Source organism: Lemur catta, chromosome 1 (assembly GCF_020740605.2).
Source record: "Lemur catta isolate mLemCat1 chromosome 1, mLemCat1.pri, whole genome shotgun sequence".
Lineage (NCBI taxonomy): Eukaryota > Metazoa > Chordata > Mammalia > Primates > Lemuridae > Lemur > Lemur catta.
Window position 1 is genome coordinate 143,253,369 of NC_059128.1, and position 20,771 is coordinate 143,274,139.

Consider the following 20,771-nt stretch of genomic DNA (forward strand, 5'->3'; position numbering starts at 1 on the left):
AAATACCTGGGGTTTTTTTTTTTGTTGTTGTTGTTGTTATTTGTTTGTTTGCACGCCTGTCACTTTAACCCATAGCTCCTAGAATAATTTCGACATTTTCTGAACAAATTACATTAGACCTCACATGTTACTTGAGTCTTTGGTTAGGGTAGTAACTGTCCTCAAATTCCATGCTGACTCCCCCAGGGGGACTCAGGTGGGCCACTTTATAAACAATCTCTGCCAAACCTTTGGGCAAGTGTTGGTGGCTTGGTGGCCAAACTGCTCATCAAATAGCACAAACTGGTTTCCTCCAAGTTGTGGCTTTCTGCAGAGACAGAAATGTCCTTGTTAAGTAACACTGTACTCAGACTGTCTGTCTGTCACATCCTACTTCTCCCGAAATACCACCCTTCCTCAAATCGAGGCTAAAAACACAAACATTTTCTTTTCAATTTCTGTCCTAAATCTCTTATAGAAGACCAGCCCCACGGAAGGGTACAAGAAAGAAGTGATCTGTCTCCCTAGGAGATAAATCACCAATTAGGTGCAAAAGAAAAGCAAAGTGATGTCTCCGCCTCCCTTTTCCAAGTTCCAGGTTGAAGGAAGGTGGGTTTGGTGGCTCCAGGGCGTGGAAGCGTGGGAGTCCTGCATCCTCAGCTCTGAGGTGGCCTCTGAATCCAAGCAGGAATCACAACCCTTCCCAGCTGAACTGAACCGAACCAAGCGGCTGCCCCACACTCCCGTTACTCAACACGATTCCAGGAAACTTTAGGGCAGAAACCAGAAGAGGAAAAGCAGCACACAACCAAAGGCTGGGGTGTGTTTGACATAGCGAGTGGAACCTCACCACCCTCACATTGGCCCCTGCAGGAAACGCCACTCAGTCTTCCAGGAAACAAAGGTGTGGAGAACTTCTGAGCAGCAACCCTGTTTATAAAACAGTGAGGCAGTGGCTGATGGGAAACAGAAACACCTAGTAGCCCAGGGAAGGAGCAGGCTGGTCCCACGGGATGCTGGGGTCAGAAACGTCTAGAGGTGCCCACGACACCTAATGTGTACCCACAACAGATTTGGATTTTTTGCTTTAGAGGAAATTTTAAGACAAAAAAAAAAATCCCCATTTTTTAGACATATGATGGATATTGTTTTAAAAGATTAAGACTTCATTCAGTTTAATGGGTTTCTCATTGTAGGACTATATGGTTATAGAAATGTTAGAGTAGCACGGGTCCTCAGAGACTAGTTGTCCAAGAGAGAGAGACACAGAAAGAGAAAACCAAGAGCTTGGTTGTCAGAAAGCAGCATGCGAGGAGGCTGCCTCACGCTGGCCTGAGTTTGAATCCTGGTTCTGCTACTTTAATTGTGGGCCCTTGGGCAAGCTACATAATATTTCTAAGCCTCATGACTCTCATCTGTTAAATAGAGATGATGATGATGACTATAATACTTCATAAGATGATGAAGATTAAATGAATAGCGCATCCAAGGTGCTGGTCACACTGGCTAGTGTGCAGGGACTCAGTGCATGGTCATAATGATCATCGTTATCTGAAACACTGTCTAAAGCCATTGTCTACTGATTAAATCAACAGGCCATATGGACCTCCCTTGGGCCCCTATATGTATCTAACCTCTTTCTCAAATTGTCAATGAAAACCCCAGAAATGGGGAACCAGGAGTTTAGTGTCTTCTAGGTACAGTAGCCATGATCAGTTTGCCATTTCTTCCTGGGGATGTAATAGGCTCTGTTGAAAAATGGTTGGAAAAAGAGCGAGGAGGGAGGCGTTGTGAACCAGGGAAGTTTCTCTTTTGCAGTCTGCAGAGAGATGAGGTGGGGGCTCTGCCACCTTGGTCTCAGACATGGATACATTTTTCTGCCAAATTTCAATAGCAAAAACATACGGGGTACCATCATCAGCCTCACCAGCAAGGCACAAAGAGCCCTACAATGACACATGCGTGGCAACAGCGTCGCCCGGCAGCTCCGAGCATTGCATAGTTTAAATCAGCTCAACTTTGGAAATTGTATATAAAACGTCAACGTGCAGATACAGAAAATCAAAACAGTAGGTAAGAGGCAGCCTAGAAACGATTTTCACCAGGACAGCGTTGTGCCCAAACCTCCTCGGGTAGGTAATTTTGTACCCCAGTAAAAAAATTTTGAAAAAAATAAAATAAAAAATAAAATGCATGATTGGAATAAAAGAAAAAGAAAGAACAATGTGGACACGTTCTTTCTAGTGTGAACAGACGCGGTCCTTTCCGCCGAGTGACCTTCCTCCTTGCTGCTGGAGCATCATTTTCGGTTCCCGTTGGGTGAGACAGAGGCGACCTGTGGTCTGTCGCCGCTGTTCCCGGCACTCAGAATGTGGCTGCGGCCGAGGCGTCCCCGCTCGGCATCGGCGCCCTCCGGGGGCTGTCCCACGCGCGCCCACCGCGGCCTGCGGGTCCCGGTCGCAGCCGAGCGACAAGTGGCCAGTAAGGAGTGACGACGGGGGAGGGGACAGGACGCCCGGGGGAGGGCAGACAGAGCTCGGCGCGCGGCCGGTGCTGAGCGGAGCGCGCGTCCCTGGGCCGGGGTCCCCGGTCCCCTCGGGCCGCGGGCCCGGCGGGGAGGGTGGCGAGCGCCCCCTGGCCAGCGCCGCCCGCGGGGCGCACCCACCGCGCGCCGGGCCCCGCAGTCCCCGCGCCCGTCCCCGCGCCCGGAGCAGCAGCGGCGCCGCGCCCGGACCAGGTAGGGCCCCTGCGCCCCGCGCCGCCGGCGCGAGAGGGACCCCTGACTGCAGGGGCCGGGACCCCGGACGGGAAGGGCCACCCGGGTCCCCCTCGGAGCTGTTCCAGGAAGGGGCGAAGGCTGCTGCGGGCGGCAGGGCTGAGAACGAAATCGAAAAGAGCTGGCGCCGAAGCCAACTTCGGGCACTTCCCGGTGGCTTCTTGGGTGCCGGTCTGGTCGCGCAGGATCCGGCGATGGGGCGGGCGGGGGCGCAGGCCTGGGGCGCCCCCTCCTTCCTTCTCCCCTTTCCCTCTCACCTGAACTAAAGGGAGCATAGGGGAAGGTGAAAGGAAAGTTTTTGTGTCCTTGGCAAAACTGTAAGGAGAGGTGTTTTCTGGAGATGGCCACCTGCCCACGGAGGACACCTGCTTGCAGGGAATTTGCTGGAAGGGCAGGCAGGGCTGCCACATTCACTCCTAAACAAACCAAGTGTCTGCCCAAGGGCCTGGGTTAGGGTGAAGCAGGTCTTTGATGGGGAGAGATGGGGGAGGGTGGGGAGAGAGAGAGAGAAGTCTGGGTGCTCAGTCCTGTGACCTTGAGTGAGATGGTGTCCCAGCTTGGGGGCCATGTTATCACAGTGTAGTTCACTAAAATCTCTGTATGGATTGGATTTTTAAGAGCCACAGTTGTCAAGGGGAGAGTGAGTGTTTCATGCTAAATGTGTGGGCAGTCCCCATGCACAGAAAGAGAGGCCCAAAGACTGGCTGCACTGCGAGAGTCTGGTCATTTCTGCAAGGGAAGCACCACAGAACTGCCCTGTCCTCCGGGCCGTCCTGCCACTGTGCCGGCTGGCCGTGGTGCTCAGAAGAGGTTACTCAGTAATGGCACAGGCTGACGGATGTTGAGGCGGAGAGCAGAACGAAAACGCATTGCTCTTTCCTGTGAGTGGGGAAAGTGAGCCATCTGTGCCCAGTGCCCAGGGCCTTGAAGTTCCAGGTGCCCTTTGAGAGCACAAACCACGCCTGTTGGATTGTTTTTATGAACCTCCTACGAGATCCGAGCAGGCCGCCCTTGCTTTCCGTCAGCTCTGGCTTCTTCGTCTTTTTCTTTTGGCAAAGAGAATCCTAAAGCATGGGGATTCTGGTGCTGGCATTGTCCCCTAGAGCACCGGTCCCTGCCTGACCTACTGGGGAGGTCCTGGGTCCCCCACCCCCACCACATACCCCAACCTTGCGAATCATCATCTTCATTTTTTCCCCTAACTTATCTTTTGGTAATTTCTTGTAAAATGGCAGACTCACTGCGGATGCTCGCTGTCTTTTAAAAATGCTGTGTCTAGTGGGAAGAAGGGTGACATTTACTAATTTGGTTGCAAATTACGTTTGAAGTTTATGCACAGCTGTTGAAGATCCCTCAGAGCCCGGCCATTGTCTGGCGCAGGTGTCTACTGCAGATCCGTCTCGTTAGGGCCTTTCTGGCGAGGATCGGACGGACGTTCATGTATTTAAAGATGAGGCAGAGGAAGATCTAAAACCTGCCAAGCCCCAGCTGCCCAGCTCCTGCAAGCCAGCTGTTGAATCTCTCAATCAGATACTTTTGTTCTTCGTTTTTCTTTTCTCTCATGCACTTTTATTTCTGATTTCCAGAGTAACCTGTTTCAGCGTCCTGTGATTGTCTTCTATGCTTTTAAAATGTAAACTCCCAGGGAAGACTCTTGTCACCCTCCGCTTTGTCACTTTCATTTCTGCCACCGTCTTGTGCTGTGGTGGCTCAGGATAGCGAGCATTACGTGGGCAAACATTTACCTCTGTTCTGCTCCCAGCTCCACCTGCCGCAGCAGAACCCCTCACTGAGTCTGCGCTCAGCCTACACAGTGCCACTAGAATTTTGACTTGTGTTGCTATCTTGCTTCTCCTTCAGGTATTACGGAGATATTGTTCAATTATTCACACCTCAGCTCTCCCTGTCATCTCCAAGATCCTTGTCAGCAGGGACTCTATTTCTCTCGTTCATGGCAGGAACTGGAGGCCCCATGGCCCATTTGTCATGGGTCGTTTTCTATAAAGATTTCTCATTCCATTGTAACACATTCTCTCTCCTCTGTCAAAAAGACTAAATTCTTCTGTATAATGAGTTAGATGTTTTAACTGAAATTCCTGTGGGTTGGGTCTGGGATTTTGTTTCAAGAGCGTGGGCTTCTGTACAAATCTATAACTTCAGAGATTCAGGAGGAAACCTCCGCACACAAATCTCCTTAGAACGCAGTATTTAATTATTGTGTATTTGCCTTTCTTTAAACCAGAAATTAGAATGAGCACTTCCCTTTTAATGCATTTGATATTTTAGAATTGCTGACTATGTTGTTCGCCCCTAAAATTGCTCCTGATATAGTAGTCTAATGTGATGGTTTGTTAACAAGAGTATATATGATTTCAGATGATTTCCTTTTTTTTTTTTTTTGAGACAGAGTCTCACTCTGTTGCCAGGCTTAGAGTGAGTGCCATGGCGTCAGCCTAGTTCACAGCAACCTCAAACTCCTGGGCTCAAGCGATCCTACTGCCTCAGCCTCCCGAGTAGCTGGGACTACAGGCATGCGCCACCATGCCCGGCTAATTTTTTCTATATACATATTTTAGTTGGCCAGATAATTTCTTTCTATTTTTAGTAGAGACGGGGTCTCGCTCTTGCTCAGGCTGGTCTCGAACTCCTGACCTCGAGCGATACACCCGCCTCGGCCTCCCAGAGTGCTAGGATTACAGGCGTGAGCCACCGCGCCCAGCCCAGATGATTTCCTTTTTACAGAGTTCAATCTTTTATTTTTTAAAAAGAATTTCCCTCAAATTATTTAAAATGATACAGTTACATGATGAAAAATCCCAGAAACACAGATGCATCATGTGATTCCATATTTTGGTATATATTTTTTGCCCAAAATCAAATCTGTAATTAAAATAGAGAAATTAGCATTAAACTCATTCTGTTTCTGTCCATTATTGTAAAACTTTAAGCATCTCATTTCTAAGCAGCTACACATCCAGTTTTCCATACCTCTTCCAGTGGGTAAGGCAGAAATTCTGAGAAAACTCAGAAAAACATGATGTTAAAGCAGAATGATGAATTCAAAGGTGTTTCCTTACAATGATATAAATATCTTCAGTATTTTAACATACCAAACGTTTACACACAGTCAAATTCTGATTGCTCTATTATCCCAACATATTCATGGGGCAAATTGAGAGCCAGGGCTCACCCAAACCCAGAATCGTAGCCTGTACTCTGGGATTAAATTAGATAGTTAAAGTTTCTCACTGTGACGGCATATCCTTCTACAGCTTGCTGCAGGTTGATGTTAGCTTTTGAGTTAAGCTAATACTGTTAGTAGTAATCAGAGCTAGCAAAAGAGTGAAGAATGGTTCTATTTTGTCATTATTATTTACAATTTATGTGCTGGATATTATATGCAGAATTTTATTTATGCTTGACAAACGTTACTACCTCCTTTAATCCTACAAAGCCTTTATATGTTAGACACTCTAGTTATTATTCTCATTTTTCCAATGAGGAAGCTGAGCCTCCAGGGCTGGGTGCTTGTCCAGGGGTCATAACTGCTGGGTGGTAGAGTGAGGTTTACTCAACCACCCAGACCTCTCTGACCATCAAGCACTAGCTTTAATCCGGATGACCCACCAATTAATTCCTTTGATTATGGTAAAATTCACATAACATAAAATTTACCATCTTAGCCATTTTTAAGTGTACAGTTCAGGGGCATTCAGTCAATTAACACTGCTGTGCAACCATCACCACCGTCCATCCATGGAGCTCTTTTCATCTTGTAAAACTGGAACTCTGTCCCCATGAAACACTAACTGCTCACCGCCCCCCCAGCCTCTGACAGCCCCCACTCTGCTTTCTGTCTCTGTGATTTTAACTATTCTACTTTCCTCATATAAGTGGAATCATACAGTGTCTGACCTTTGGTGACTGGCTTATTTCACTTAGCATGATGTTTTCAAGGTTCATCCATGTTATAGCACGTAACAGGGTTTTCTTACTATTTAAGTCTGAGTAATATTCCATTGTATGTACGTACCAGAGTTTGCTTATCCATTCATCTGTCACTGGCCTGTGGGTTGCTTCAACCTTTTGACTACTGTGAATAATGCTGTTATGAAGATCGTTGTACAAATATCTGTTCAAGATCCTGCTTTCAATGCTCTTGAGTATATACTCAGATGTGGAATTGCTGGGTCATAGGGCAATTCTACGTTTAATGTTTTGAGGAATCGCTGTACCAATTTTCACCATTTTAGGTCCCCACCAATGTTGCACAGGGGTTCCTATTCCACATCCTCACCAACACTTGTTAGTTTTGTCTTCTTGATAGTAGCCATTCTAATAGATGTGAGACGTTAGCCAATTAACTTTATTCCAAATCACTGGGTGCCTGGTGTCAGGGACCTGTGGGCTGACACTACTCCTAAACTGATTGTTTTTTTCCCATCTCAGCGTGTGCTGATATGACTTCTTGCAGGGCAGGATCACTGGGGGACCTACTACTCACACAGCCCCTGAAGGACTAGGGAAGCCATGGACAGGAAAGCCCCCAAAAGACTAACCAACTCTCCCTGTAGGTAGGGTTGTCTTACCTCCATGAAGGACCTATGATTCAGAAATGAACAGTTGTCCAGGTAGAATTGGTATTAATAACCCCGAGTGTGTAGGATGCTCTACAGAAGACGAGTCGCAGGTTTAATTATCTTGTGTACGTGATCAGACCAGGACAGATTCCCAGGAGAGAATGGAAAGAGAAACTGCCATGGGTGAGTTCATCGGGCTTTTGTTGTGAGCCTCAGACCCACGCACTGTGCTATGCAACCCACGGGGAGATGCGGCTGGTAAATAGGAAATTATAATGCAGCATGATGAATTCACGAGATATTTGTATTATGATGTGTCAGTTTCTAGTGTTATGCAAGTATTGTGTATATTTTTTCCTTCCTCCTCTAGCATGCAACCCCACGAGGGCTGTCATTTTGTCCCTAGCTACACCCCCAGTCACTGCGACAGGGCCTGGCTCATATGAGGTTCTTAATAAACATGCACAGAAGGGCTAAGTGTTACAAGAGGGGACAGACACGGTGCCACTGGAGCACCTAGATTTGGGTCTGAGATGTCCCAGGGCGGTAGGTGACAGCTCAGCTGAGAGCCGAGGATAGAGCCAGGCAGGCGGCTCCAGGAGTGGGAGCAGCGCTGGTATAACAGAACGGCCCTGCAGCACCTGACGCAGCATCCTCGCGCAACCTGGTTTGAGCCTCTCAGGTAAGCGGAAGTGAGCAGGGTGGGTAAGCCTGGAAGCCTCAGTTTAGATCTCTGCTCTCCTCACTCATTGGCTGAATGATCTTAATCAATTAATCAATCACCTTCTCAGAGCCCCATTCTCCCTGTTTGTGAAATGAGGAAAATAATCGTCTCCGATGGCAGTGATGTTTCGAGAAACCACGCGTGTGGTGGTGCGTGTGGTGGTATCATCGGGTGAAGCCAGAGGGGTTGGCTAAGCCAGATCACACAGGGCCTCTGAGCAGCATAGCCCTGCCATTCATTCTCCAGGCGGGGACACTGCTGAGAGTGGAAGGGGACATTATCAATAACAAAACTGGGAAAACAGGTACAAACCCTGAGTGTCTGGGCAAACCGCTCTGTAGGGCCACCTTACTTTTAAGTCAGACAAAAGAGTCTGATCCTGTTCTAAGAACGGGAGGAACCCCTTACTGGTTTCCCTACCAGTGGAGGTAAGCTCTGTTCAAGTTCTCTCCAGCATTTCAGAGAGCTGCTTTACCTGACCATGAACTCAGCACCTGGCTGGCACTGTAAACTCCTCCATACCTTGGCAGCTATCTACTCACGAGGCACTTAAATTAGCATCCACGCGGCATGAACAGCTCAGAGGGCTGGGGGTGGGGAAGACAGCCAACGGTCTACTCTTTGCACTTTTAGCTAAAGAGCGTTGCTGATGCCAAGTCTTTTTTTGTTAAAGCCTGTAATGCCTAAGGGACTGGGTGCTAGGTTCAAAGAAAAGAATCTCAATCTAGTGGTTTAAATGTCTGCACAAGCAGAATCGGTATCATCCTGGAAGTTTTTGTCTGTGAGCAAAATTCCTCATGCAGCGTACAATCTATCAGGGAGGTCTAAAATTAAATGGACAAAGGTGATACAGTCTTATGATTATTGATCAGTTATGATCAGCCACAGGCTGTGCTGAGCACTTTACTTACATGACCTCGTAGGTGCTTTGAGAACACGTGGAAGGAAACCAAGTCCCAATTTGGAGGATGAGGAAAGGCGTTCCAGAGCACAAGGTGTCTAAGGTGGGGACTGAAGATGCACAGGAATTAGCCCATGCGTGGAGGGGTTCGGAGCCAGCGAGGAGATAAGTCTTTCATGAAAGAGGCTGAAATCTTCTTCCCTGAAGTTTTGGGAGAAGTTCATCTCAGCTGTGTGTCTAGCCTTTTCAGGGCAGTCGGCTTCAACAGTCTCCATGCTGTGCCCACCCAGGCGTTCTAGCTATACAAAAGCAAGCCTCATGCACAGTATTTTTCAAACTGAAAGATAGTCCATTAGTGGGTTATGACACTAATTTTGTGGGTGGTGACAAGTGTGTCTTTAAGAATGAAACAGAATAGAACAGAAAATACCAGAGTGTATTTCATAGAGTAAGGGTAACTATTTCATGAAATTTTGTATCATTTGGTTTGGAACATAGTAAATCTGTTTCTTACCTTATTTAAAAGCTTGAAAATTATGTACCTGTGGCATTTAGTTCTCTATACCTCTCCTTTAAGTCATAGAGTCAACATAAGCTGAGGACTGGAAGGAAGAGGGAGAAATGGGAAGGAAAGTGGTGTTTGCTGGCAGTGACCTGTGCCACGTGCCCACATACAGGGAATTAACTACTCAAAGAGCCCCATGTGTTGGGTGGATCACTCACAGGGGACAGAAGAGACAGCTGAGGTTACTGAGGTTAAGAAACTTGCTCAAGGGTCACACCACAAATTATAAGCACTGAACCCTCATCTCTTGGCTATTAATTTAATACTGTTTTTATGTCTCCATGGGTTGTATTTCCAAAACTGGTTAATCTGTTGGCTGTTTGGGGAAGACGTTTTCTCAGGGGAAGCGTGTTATTACCCTATCACTCATTTGTTAGGAAGAAAATAAACTTTGAGACACCCTTCAGCTTCATAAAGAACTAGGTAGGTTAGGGAGAAATAGTATTTATGCTACAGACCAGAGATCTTTCAACGTGACATTGACAAAGATAAAACACGGCCACCCGTCCCTCCACTGAAACTTTCCCCTTGTAGCTGGAGGAGGACTCACGTGACGTCACGTGAGACTTTCTTTTCTAAATATGGGGTCACTGCTGAATCCGACTGTCTGCTTTGCCCAGTGTCTGTACACAGGCTGATGAGTTCTACCGGAAAAACTATGCAACTCTGCAAGTTTGTGCGGCTGTAGCTCCACGATTTCCAACTTCGACGGGACTCTCCGACGTCCCCAGCTCTCAGAAGTTTCCCTGGTCAACACTCTTGTTTACACCTCGGCTATTCAGTCATCACACCTCTGGATCCACCCTCCCTCCCTTCCCTCTGTCACAATGATAGGACTGCCACACCCCATGCAGTGTCCATCCTGCGTTGGTGCCCTGGAACCATTTCTGCCCCTTTCCTTGGAATCTTATTCCTTGAGTGTCTCCTCCCTCTGCCGCCCCTGTCCCTGCCTGTCTCCCTTGCCTCCTGTCCCCTCTTTGCAAGCTCCTCTTCTCCTGTCATCAGCGGGATGGTTGCTGTTCCTCAACTGTCTCACCATGTGACCACCCTCACCCCTCGCTCACCTCCCCGGCTGTCTCCTTGCTGGCCACGGCCCAGCCCTTACTGACCCAGATCCCCCTAGTCCTGTTCCCCGGGTGGTTTATGGGCACATCTGATGCCACATGCCCCACACGTCTTCCCCTTTCCTCTTCCCACACAGTTCTCCTCCCACTCTTTTCTGTGCCTGGCACCGCCGTCACCTGCTGCACAAGCTGAAACCTTGAGTCCTCCTCAACCTCCATAGCTCACCCCAGACCAATTCTGGGGTTCACCCCACATCTCCCCTTGTTCTTGCCATACCTCCCACCCCAGCACCTCTACTCTGTTTAGAGGCCTCAGCATTTGTCTTCTAGACCAACACCAGACCCTGCTCACTAGCCAGGCTGTCCCTGGTGCTTCGCCACGCTGCAGCAAGAAGGATCCTTCTAGAACTCAGCATGTCACTCCTCTGCTTTAAGTCCTCCAGTGGCTGCCCAGTGCTGTTGGGATGACGTCTAGACTCCTTAGCAAGGACCAGAAGGTTCCAATCCTTTCCTCCCCAGCCTTGTCTCTCCCGCCCCACATTCCTCCAAGTCTGAGCCTCTTTAGGTTCCGCAGGGTCCCCTGTGTCCCTTGCCTCGTGGAGCATTCTGCCCTCTGACCCTTCCTTCCTGCCTAATTCCCGTACATCCTCAGTCCCCACCTTAGATAGCTCGTCCTCTGGAAAGCTTTGCCTTGTCCTCCAAACTGGGACTCGGTTTCCTTCCACATGTTGCCAAAGCACCTAGGAGATCATCGCCATAAGGTGCTTAGCACAGCGTTTGGCCCATCCTGACCAGTCAATAAACGTGACAATATATCGCCATCGTTTGTTTACTTCTAGCTTCCCCAGTAGACTGTATACCCCATGAGGGCAGAGCCCAAGTTCTCTCTTGTTGCTCATAGCATCCCCTGGCATCTAGCGCTGTCCCTGACACACAGCAGGTGCTCAGCAAATACAAGTGGGATAAATGAGCCACACATTTCTGAGCCTTTCGTGCCTGAGCCTGGGTGTTAGAGGAGAGACTCCCAACCTAGTGATTTCAGGGTCTGCATGAGCAGAATCATTATCGTCCTGGAATTTTCTGCCTGTTGGCCTCTGGAATTATCCAGATAAATTCTAGGACAGAGCAGAAGAGGATGGAAAATGTTTAAAAATCCTGGGAGGCGACTCACTGTGAGAAAAAGGCTGCGTCTCCCCCGTGTGTGGTGTGGTTTCTTCCTCTGTCACTTCCACGGTGTCTCACTCTGAGGACCATTAAAATGCCAATAGCAAAAGGAAAAAAAAAAAAAGAATTAAGCTAAGAATAATCAGAAAATAAAAGGTCATATTAAAATATTCTAAAATATCCTACAAGCAGAAGAAAGAGGCAATAAGTAAACATAAAATGTAGATATAACAAAAACTCAGAAATTATTTTAATAAAGAGAAAATAGGAAAGGGTAAAAGAGGTGAAAAAATTTTTAAATCGAATGACAAAAAAGATTTTAAGGATTCTTCAGAACAAAATCGTAATTACTTTAAATTTCATTAAAACAGTTAAGAGTAAGAAAAGTTAAAAAGTAAAAGACTAAAGTCAAGAATTGGTATGATAGAAGTATGCCAAAGATAAAATAAGTAAAAGCACTTACACACACACAAATTTTTTTTAAAGAGTAATAAACCATTTAGGGGACACACTTAAAGGTAGAATAGCCCAAAGTATGAAACCAAAGAAAAAAATAATCTTTTACAGATGATTAAAAATAAATCCCAGCAATAATAAAATAAAAAGGGCATTGGCATTTACGGATTCCTAACAACAGCTAAGCTTCAGCTGAGAGAATGTCAAAGCCAGAGCTTGGGTTTCTGGCGCGAACCACAAAAGGCCGTGGCAACCTCTGCGGGATGTCATGGAGGGAAAATGCTCTGAGTCCCCTGTGACATTTCCCTCCCAGGAAGTGCTGGCTCAGGGTCACGTAAGGGCAGGTGGGAGAATTATGCTCTCTGCCTGCAGAATTAGGCGGATGCCTCTTCTTGGCTAAGACCCAGCATCTTCTGCCTTCCAGCCGCTCGTGGCGTCTCCATGCAGAGCCTCCGCCTTTCCTTTTGGATACGGGAAGGTTCGGTGGGCCCTTAAGTGCCAAGCACACCCCTCCCTCTGTTCATGGAGACCTCGTCTCAAACAGAATTCCTGTGACCTGTCCGTGAAGTCTCCCTTTCAAACAGAATGCTATTTGCCCCTCCCACGTATTGGCGATTTTCATTAAAAAGTGTCCTGTTGTGTTAGACCTTCATCGAGTCCTGGTAACATGTTGACTTTCTCTCTTCTGCTTCCAGCATCTCTGGGGACTTGCAGCATCTATGCATCGCACACTGGAGCTCAGCAACGCTGTTTTAATTCAATTGTTACCTCCTGAGTGAGCTCGCCTCGGGCACATACTGGGTCTTCTCTTTCTTTTCCATTTTTTAACTCTTGGCGCAGAGCTCAGTCTGGACCTTGAGTTGAGAAAGCTCGAGAGGCCGCCTGTTTCCAGAGAGGATGTTCCATTTCCCTCTGGTCACCAACGTGGAGGTTTCTAAGCATAACTGTCATGTTTTCAGGGCCTGGTCATTAGTGGTAGGTGCCCTAAGCACTCTGATTTCTGCCCGTACTCTCAAGGTGAGTTTTGGGGGTGCAGACTGAGAAGTGGCGTTCAGGGCCAGGTCCACGGAAACCGTTGGGTGTGTTGGCTTCTGCTGGGCCAGTGTCTGCCTTGTCGTCTGTTGGGTTCTTCCTCCCCAGAGTCCCTCCATCCCACTGCTCTTCCGTTCCCTTATATGACAGCAGTCGGGGGCAGGTGGTGGTTGGCATACAAGAGCATTACGAACGCATGAGCTCGTCCCTTGTAGGAGAAGAGACGGAAGAGAGGCCACGGAATCTTGCTGCGTCCTTCACCCTGCTTGGCCCTGCTCCGCCAGCGTTGCGCTAGTCTTCCCAGAGCTATCCAGCAGGGAGGGCAGATGGAGAAGTCCCAGAAACAGAAGTTAGGAGGCAAGACTCTATTTCAGTTGTGCCTTGTGGACCATAAAATGACTGAGTCGGTTTGGGTGGTCTCTAGGATTCCCCGGATGCGAATGCTTTGTAGCCGATGTTCAGGGGTCATTTTGGCATCCACGTGTTCCAGCCAGGCCAGGATCTCACCTGGGCAGCTGGGGTGGGAGAGAAGTGGGTAAGTTTCAAGGACCCCGGGCTGTGGTCAATCCTTCCGGTCACAGCTGTTGGTGGATGATGGCCCGTGTGGACTGAGTGGTGCGTGTGACCCCCTCACCAACAAGCTGGAGCACAGTCACCCACGCAGGGAAGTTATTCAGCTACAGTCAGTTTTGATTTGGAGAATTAAAATGTAATACCATAACAACAACAACGAAACATTGTTTCTTCTACCGTGTTGGTGGTGAAGGTAGCACAAGGTCGGGTGTAATAACCATGTTTCTCCAAAAACGACAACCTGATTTCCTCAGCGGACTATATTTCTGGAAAACAAGACAATGATGAATAGCAAAGAGATGGAATCTTCTCTCCTCTAAGAACGGGAACTCTTTTAATTCATCTGCATTAGTCATTCAAAAAGAAAAACAAATGAGTGTACCTTTTATGAGGGACATATTCAGAGGGGTAATATTGACAGTAGCCAGAAATAAACTCTTTCATCAGAAGAACTTGAATTATTCTACTTCTTAGATACAACTGAGCCACTTCTAGACAATTTGATTAAAAAAAAAAAAAACCTCTTAACATTGGTGAAAATAATCCAGTGAGAAGTAACTTGCATAACTCCAAGTTCTAAAGCCAAGGCAGCTTAAGTATTTGCCCAAGGCACAGCACAAGGTCCTTTAACCTTTTTCCTTCCATTTCAGAAAAAGAAGGATTTTACTACTGGGATTCTTTCCTAGTTCCTGGGTGTTGAGATTTGTTAATATTTATAGTACACTTGAGAGCTGTGACTAAAAGTGCTTTAGGAGAGTAACGATCAGAAGGAAAAGGCTTTTTGTTACTCATTAAAATAAAATAAATGAAGTTTATTTGACCAGAACAGGCTAATATTGCTAAGCATAAATTAGCACATCATTTTAGAAATTAACGAAGCAAAACTCATCCATTAACAGTTTCCCATAGTTGGAACTGACAGAAAAAAACGTCAACACATAACATTATATTTGAATTTTATTATTTCAACAGAAATGAAAGGAAAAAAAAAAAAAAGCAAACCCTTTCTCTTCAGAAAACAGCCGTGCAATATTCAGAACAGAGAGAATATGTGCTTATTGAAATACACAAAATCCAATTTTCTTCTAGAAAATAGATATTTTCTCATGGAAAAATAGTCTAGACCTCTGGGCCTAAATAATATAAACATAGTGAGAGATCACACTATTTATTCAAGTACTGTTCTATCTCAGTACTTAGCCACACACAGCTAAGAAGGCAATTTATGAAGAATCATCAAACATTCTGCAGGTTCAGAAAGTGAAACACACATTTGCTTGAAAGTTTGTCTGAAAGCTCCCCATAGGAAAATTCAAGCTGAATTCCAGGGAATTCTAATCCACGGGACACATTTTCTTAGTCTTTTGCAAGACAGAATCAGAGGATTACATTTTCTAAGAACCCCTTTTTAAAAAGCTAAGCCCTAATCAGTTACGTGTGACAAAGGCTTGAAACGGGATTTGGTAGCAAGTAATTAAGGACGCAGTGCAAGGTGGTGTGTGCGGACAGTGGACCCTGCTACTGCCCTGGAATTGTCAAGGCTGCAGTTTGTCATTTAGTGAACATGTGTTTATTTGACCTAGACTATTGCTTTGGACATAATTGCCATGGTGCAAACTGCCCCCAAAGTCAGTGGCTGCAAACAACACTGTTTTATTTGCTCTTAATTCTGTGGGGCAGGGATTTGGGCTGCTCTAGCACCCGGGGGGTATCTCATGAGGCTGCAGATCTGAGGTGGGGTCACTCCCATATGTGGCCCCTCGGTGGAAGGTTGGGACTTCACACACACACACATTTCCTCTTTTTCTCCCCCTGTGGCTCCTTTGGGCTTCTTTTCACAATGATCAGATCCTAAGAGCCAGGGTTACGAACACACAAAAGCAAAAGCTCCAATCTCTTAAGGCCCAAGATAGGAAGTGCCACAGCGTCAGCTCTGCCGAGGTCTATGGGTGGAAAGAGGTCACAGGCCAGGCGAGACCCAGGAGGGGCTGCGGAGAGCACCCTGGGTGGACGGTGGGGCACAGTGGCATCACAGGAGGGCGGGTGGGACGAAACAGGCTGTTGCATCCATCTTTGGAAAGCCACTGAGCACACATATTGAGGCTGCTGATATGCTCACATTGCCTAAGGAGGACCTCGTTTATTTTCTAATATTGAGCCTTTAGTCTCACTGTTCATGCAGCCAACAGGGGATCTTACTGAAACAAAAATCTGACCTTTGTGCTCCACTTTAAAACTCTCCGGTGGCTCCACACTCCCTACAAAACAGAATCCAGACCCTTTGTGAGGTTTGTTGGGCCCTTCCCATCCTGTCCCCTGCCTGGCGGACTTTGCTCTCCCGAGGCCTGGCACCCTGCAGCGCCCCACGTGCACCTGGCCTTAATCAGCACAGCTCCCTACTGATCGTGCACTTCCTGTCATTTAAATCCGCACTGCTAACCCCTGAGATATCACCTCCTCTGTGAAAGTGCCTGCAGGCTGTGTCAGGCATCCCTTCTCTGTGTGCAGTGGCACCCCGTGCACGTAGCCAGCACAGCAGCGATGGGCTGGCAGCCCCGAGGGGCAGGCTCTGCGTCCCCCCCCCAGTTGTCCTGTCTTGCCCTGGCCTTCAGCAGAGAGTCCCCCACGGAACAAGTGCTCAGTGAAGAGAGGTCGTATGTCAGCTCAGTATAGGCAGGGGAGAGAGGGGTGGAGTGCCCAGCCTGGGGGAAAGACCAGAAAACTCCAGAGCGGTGGACTCAGGACTGCCGAATGGACATCGAGAATGCTCTAGAAAAACCAAAGACACGAAACAAGCGTAGAAAGTAAAACAGAAAATCCGATTCGGTGTAAGAGAAACCAAGGCGCATGTGGTGGTGACGGGTGTGGAGAGAAGAGGCGGTGAGAAGGTCAGGAGGCCGCAGAGAGGTGGGAGGGAGACCCGCCTCCCCCCCTCCAGGGTGTCCCTGGCCTGGAGTCAAAAGGCAGGACACCCAGGACCCAAACAGGCAGAACCTTACACCTCCAGACCTGGGCAGAGCTCAACAAGTGACCTCCCTCACCCAGCAGAGCTGGGGAGAGGCAGGGCAAGGTGGAGTCGCTGCTCCGGGGAGGGACTGCATGACGCTTGCACCGAAATCCCAGCTGTCACTCACGTCATGTGCTTGGGTGTCTTTACTCTTGCGCCAACCTGACTGAATACCTTTAAAGTGAAACTGTGTGTGTGCCCTTGACTCCAGTAAAGGCACAAGGGACAAGGGACAGGGGACACTGTGTTACTGGGGAAGAGGAGAGGCCAGCTAACAGCCAACCCAGGAAGACCCACCTTGAAAGAACCCATGGCCTTCTTTTGACAAAATAACTGTAAACAATGTAATCATTGCCAGAAAATATTTTTCTGCTAAATGCTGGAAGAAGAAAGCATGATTACTGTCCTTTTGCCTCTGGGTGTAAAATAATTATAACTAACATTGTTAGAGCTTTTTCCACCCGCTAGTGCTGCTCTGATCACGGCACCTGCATCCTCATAACAACCTCTCACGCAGGTCCCATCAGTGTCCTCATTTCACTGACAAGGAAACTCAGGTTAAACTACTAAACAGCAGAGCTGGGAATTCAAACGCAGCCAGCTGGATGCTGTGGTCTGAGTTTTTAACACTCTGCGTAGCTGAGCCCGGATTTGGCAATACACTGTGTCTACTGACATTAAAAAAGAAAACACTACCTGACATTCGTGTTAATTCTGAGAAGTGAGTTTTGAGGCTTCCTTCCCTCTTTAATTGTCAGTTACTGTTTGGGGCTATTTCCTCGTTGTGCTGCCCAACATCTCGCTGACTTTAGTAACAGAGAAGACGCTCAGTCCGATTCCGTAACGCTGTCACGCCGGGAGCTTTTCTGGGTCCTTTCCCAGGTGTTCTGGTCTGGTTCTGGTGTTCTGGTTCGCTGGTCCCCGGGGTGCTGGTCTCTCTATTGAAGCATCTAAAAATTCCTCCTGGTGTTTAGAGAGATTTAGAAAAGGCTGAAAATCTGTACAGAGCTCCTGAAGTTTTTATCTCTTCGGGGGAAGCTTAGGAGGGACAGAGGAGATTGCCACAGTGGTTTGCTCTGGGCTCATCCCTGTTTCGAATGTTCCCCAGAAGCAGAGTCGGGTACCTGAGGCCAGGACACGAGGCGGAGCTCCGGGACCAGCAACACCCACGTCCATCCCAATTAGTTTCTTCCTAATATAGCCGGATCCGGATTCATCGTGAGACGTGCCCCCTTCTCCCAGCCGTATTTCAGACCCACAGTGTCGTAAATTGTTAAAAAAAAAAAAAAAAAAAAAAAAAAAAACATTTCAAGGAAACCTAAAAAACGTGTATTAAAATCCTAGTCCTTTCTCCCAGACGCTGATTCATTTCAAGTCTCAAACTCTCATGACTTCTTCCTTGAACTTTCCTCTTCTTTCATCGACGCTTTGGTATCTTTAATGCTATGGTTGGTAATAGACTAAACAGATTTCAAGTGGCAAATTCTATCGTATCAACTCACACTCATAGGTACGGACCACTGTAACTCGCAGAGAGCTGTGAAGAAGAAAGCTTGTTTCATTAAAAGTGAGCGAGAAATGCGGCCAGATTAACATTCTTGGGGAATCGCTTTGAAACCTGAACTTCAACTTCATGGGGCTGCTTCCGGAATTAAAAAAGTAATATATTCTGCTGTCCTGGGAGATATTCCTAAGTAAATATAAGTATAAAAAAATCTGACTGTGATAACTCATATTCCTAATGAGGATCTGTAACTTGTCTTTTTAGACCTTTGCTTTTTACTGACTATTGCTGAAATTTCAGGTAGGCAAATGAGTAGGAGGAACCTCAAGAACTACCTAATTAATTCTCACTCATGCAGCCCCGGAGGAATTTCTGGTCCTCCCTTTAACTTCTGCACATGTCACCTCTGAAGGGCCATGAACATGCCTCGCTGTGCACGATGTTGCACTCGGTACCCTCCGATGTTCCACAGGACAATGAAGAGCCCTAGCTAATTTGTAAATGGAGTTCTTCCTTGCCCTCTTCTCTTACACCCTAAGGTTAAAAACTGTCTTTGAGAATTTTTCCCAAATCTTCATAAACACAGACAAAAAATAGTAAAATGTGGGATTAGACCCCCCGACTTCAACTTGAAAATCTTATTTCACTTCTTGCATCAAGGTGACCACATCTTCACAAGTGCAAGAATAGATGACAATATTCTAGCGGGCAGTGATTCCCCTAAAAGTCCAACACTCCCAGGGGCTCTACGGCGTCAATCTGCCAGCTTCCCAGACCAAAGCGATTTCTCAGATCTTCATATTATGCCCGTGATGTTTGCTTGCTAAACCATCAGCTTAAGTTATTTACTCTTTATCTTTTATCTCAGTTTCTGGTTGTATTTTATCTAAGTCATCTTAACTTTAGTTGAGCTAAAGCTGTGGTTTTGCAAATTAAATCGGTTGTGGGTTTCTGCATATATCTGCTCCTTGTGTTTACTAAGCTTTTTTTTTTTTTTAAATTAGTGTTGTATGTCTGTTTACATCTTTACCGTGGTATAAGGGAAGGTTTGTTTTGCTTAAGGTTCTTTTAAACGAATTCAAGACTATTTAGAAGAACGCATTTTAAAAAGTCAACACATTTTTAAACACCTTATTTAGTATGTTATCTCAAGCCACAGCTGAATTCCCTCCAACGTTTTGAAGTTTGTACGTAAGAGATCACATGGTTCATAAGTCTGGACTTTAAACCTTAGGCAAAAAGAACCTGTTTCATGTTTTCAATAAGGAAGAGATTTTTTTTTAAAAGACAACTCACGGGGCTCGTGTAGAGGAGAAAAAGCAACATGAATGCTCAAGGCAGTGGGTGATTAGAAATATATCACAATAATCCTAATCATGGACAGAAAACATCTGAGGTCCCAAAGCTCAAGGACTGAAGAGTATGATCAAATACAACAGAAATAACCAGAAAAAAAATCCACGAGACCTGTTGCATGGATGGATGGAGGAGATGAGGACAAATGAGGACTCACAGTTGATTCCAGTATTTCTAGCGTGGAAGACTCAGACAGTGGCAATTGCATTGACCAAGACAGGAGAGGAGCACACACAATCCAGTTTGCATTCGTTGTGTTTGGGGCGAGTGGAACACCACCCAGAGAGGTCTGCTATGGAGTTGAACACATGACACTGAAGAAAGTGAGTATATAGTTCAAGAAAAATGTCCTTTTTGAGGTTACCACTAAGTAGGGGGTCCTAGAAGTCATCAAAATGATGAGATTGGCCATAAAGGTTTGTAGGAGAGAAGGGAAGAAAGTGGAAACCTGGATACATTCCGAAATGTTTAGGTAAAGAAGCAGAACCAACAGAGTGAGCTGGACAGTGGCCACAGAGGTGGAAGGACGGCAGGAGGGAAGGGAGTGGGCAGCGCTCCATGGACTATTGAGGAAGGAGACCGAGAACCAGCCAGTGCATCTGGAAATTAGCAAGTCGTCGGTGCCCTTGCAGGGTGCAACATCTGCAGAGTGGCAGGTGGCAGAAGCCAAAGGGCAGAGGGCAGAGGTGCGGATGGAAGATGGACCAAAAAGAAAGCCAAGATTGTTGGCAAATTCAGTAACAGATCAAAAACTTATGTTACTTGTTGCTTTTTTATTGTGATAAAAATATACGTAACATAAAATTTACCATTTTAACCATTTTAAGTGTACAATGCAGGGGCATTAATGAGATTCACAATGGTGTGCAATCATTACTGCTATCTATTTCCAGAACATTCCATCACCCCAAGCACTCCACTCTGTGCCCTTTATGCAACAACTCCTCATTTCTCTCTCCCGCCAGTCCCTGGTCATCTCATTCTACTGTCTGTCTCTACGAATTTGCCTATTCTAAGTAGCTCATACTATTTGTTGCTTTTAAAGCACGATTTATAAAATAAGAAAAAGAAAGGAATTGTCCTACAACAT

At 46.7% G+C, this 20,771-nt stretch overlaps 1 protein-coding gene across 2 annotated transcripts in view; it reads left to right on the forward strand.

Annotated features, from left to right (window-relative positions):
* Nucleotides 1-2,309: 2,309 nt before the first annotated feature.
* PRKCQ (protein kinase C theta) overlaps nucleotides 2,310-20,771 on the forward strand; it is a 90,121-nt gene continuing 71,659 nt past the window's right edge. The window contains exon 1 of one of the 2 annotated variants that reach the window (XM_045536261.1): nucleotides 2,310-2,460. The gene's annotated coding sequence lies outside the window, so the exon portion shown is untranslated. Of the gene's footprint in view, nucleotides 2,461-2,663; nucleotides 2,717-20,771 lie in introns of those variants that run through there. The other variant, XM_045536246.1, reaches the window with a different exon arrangement.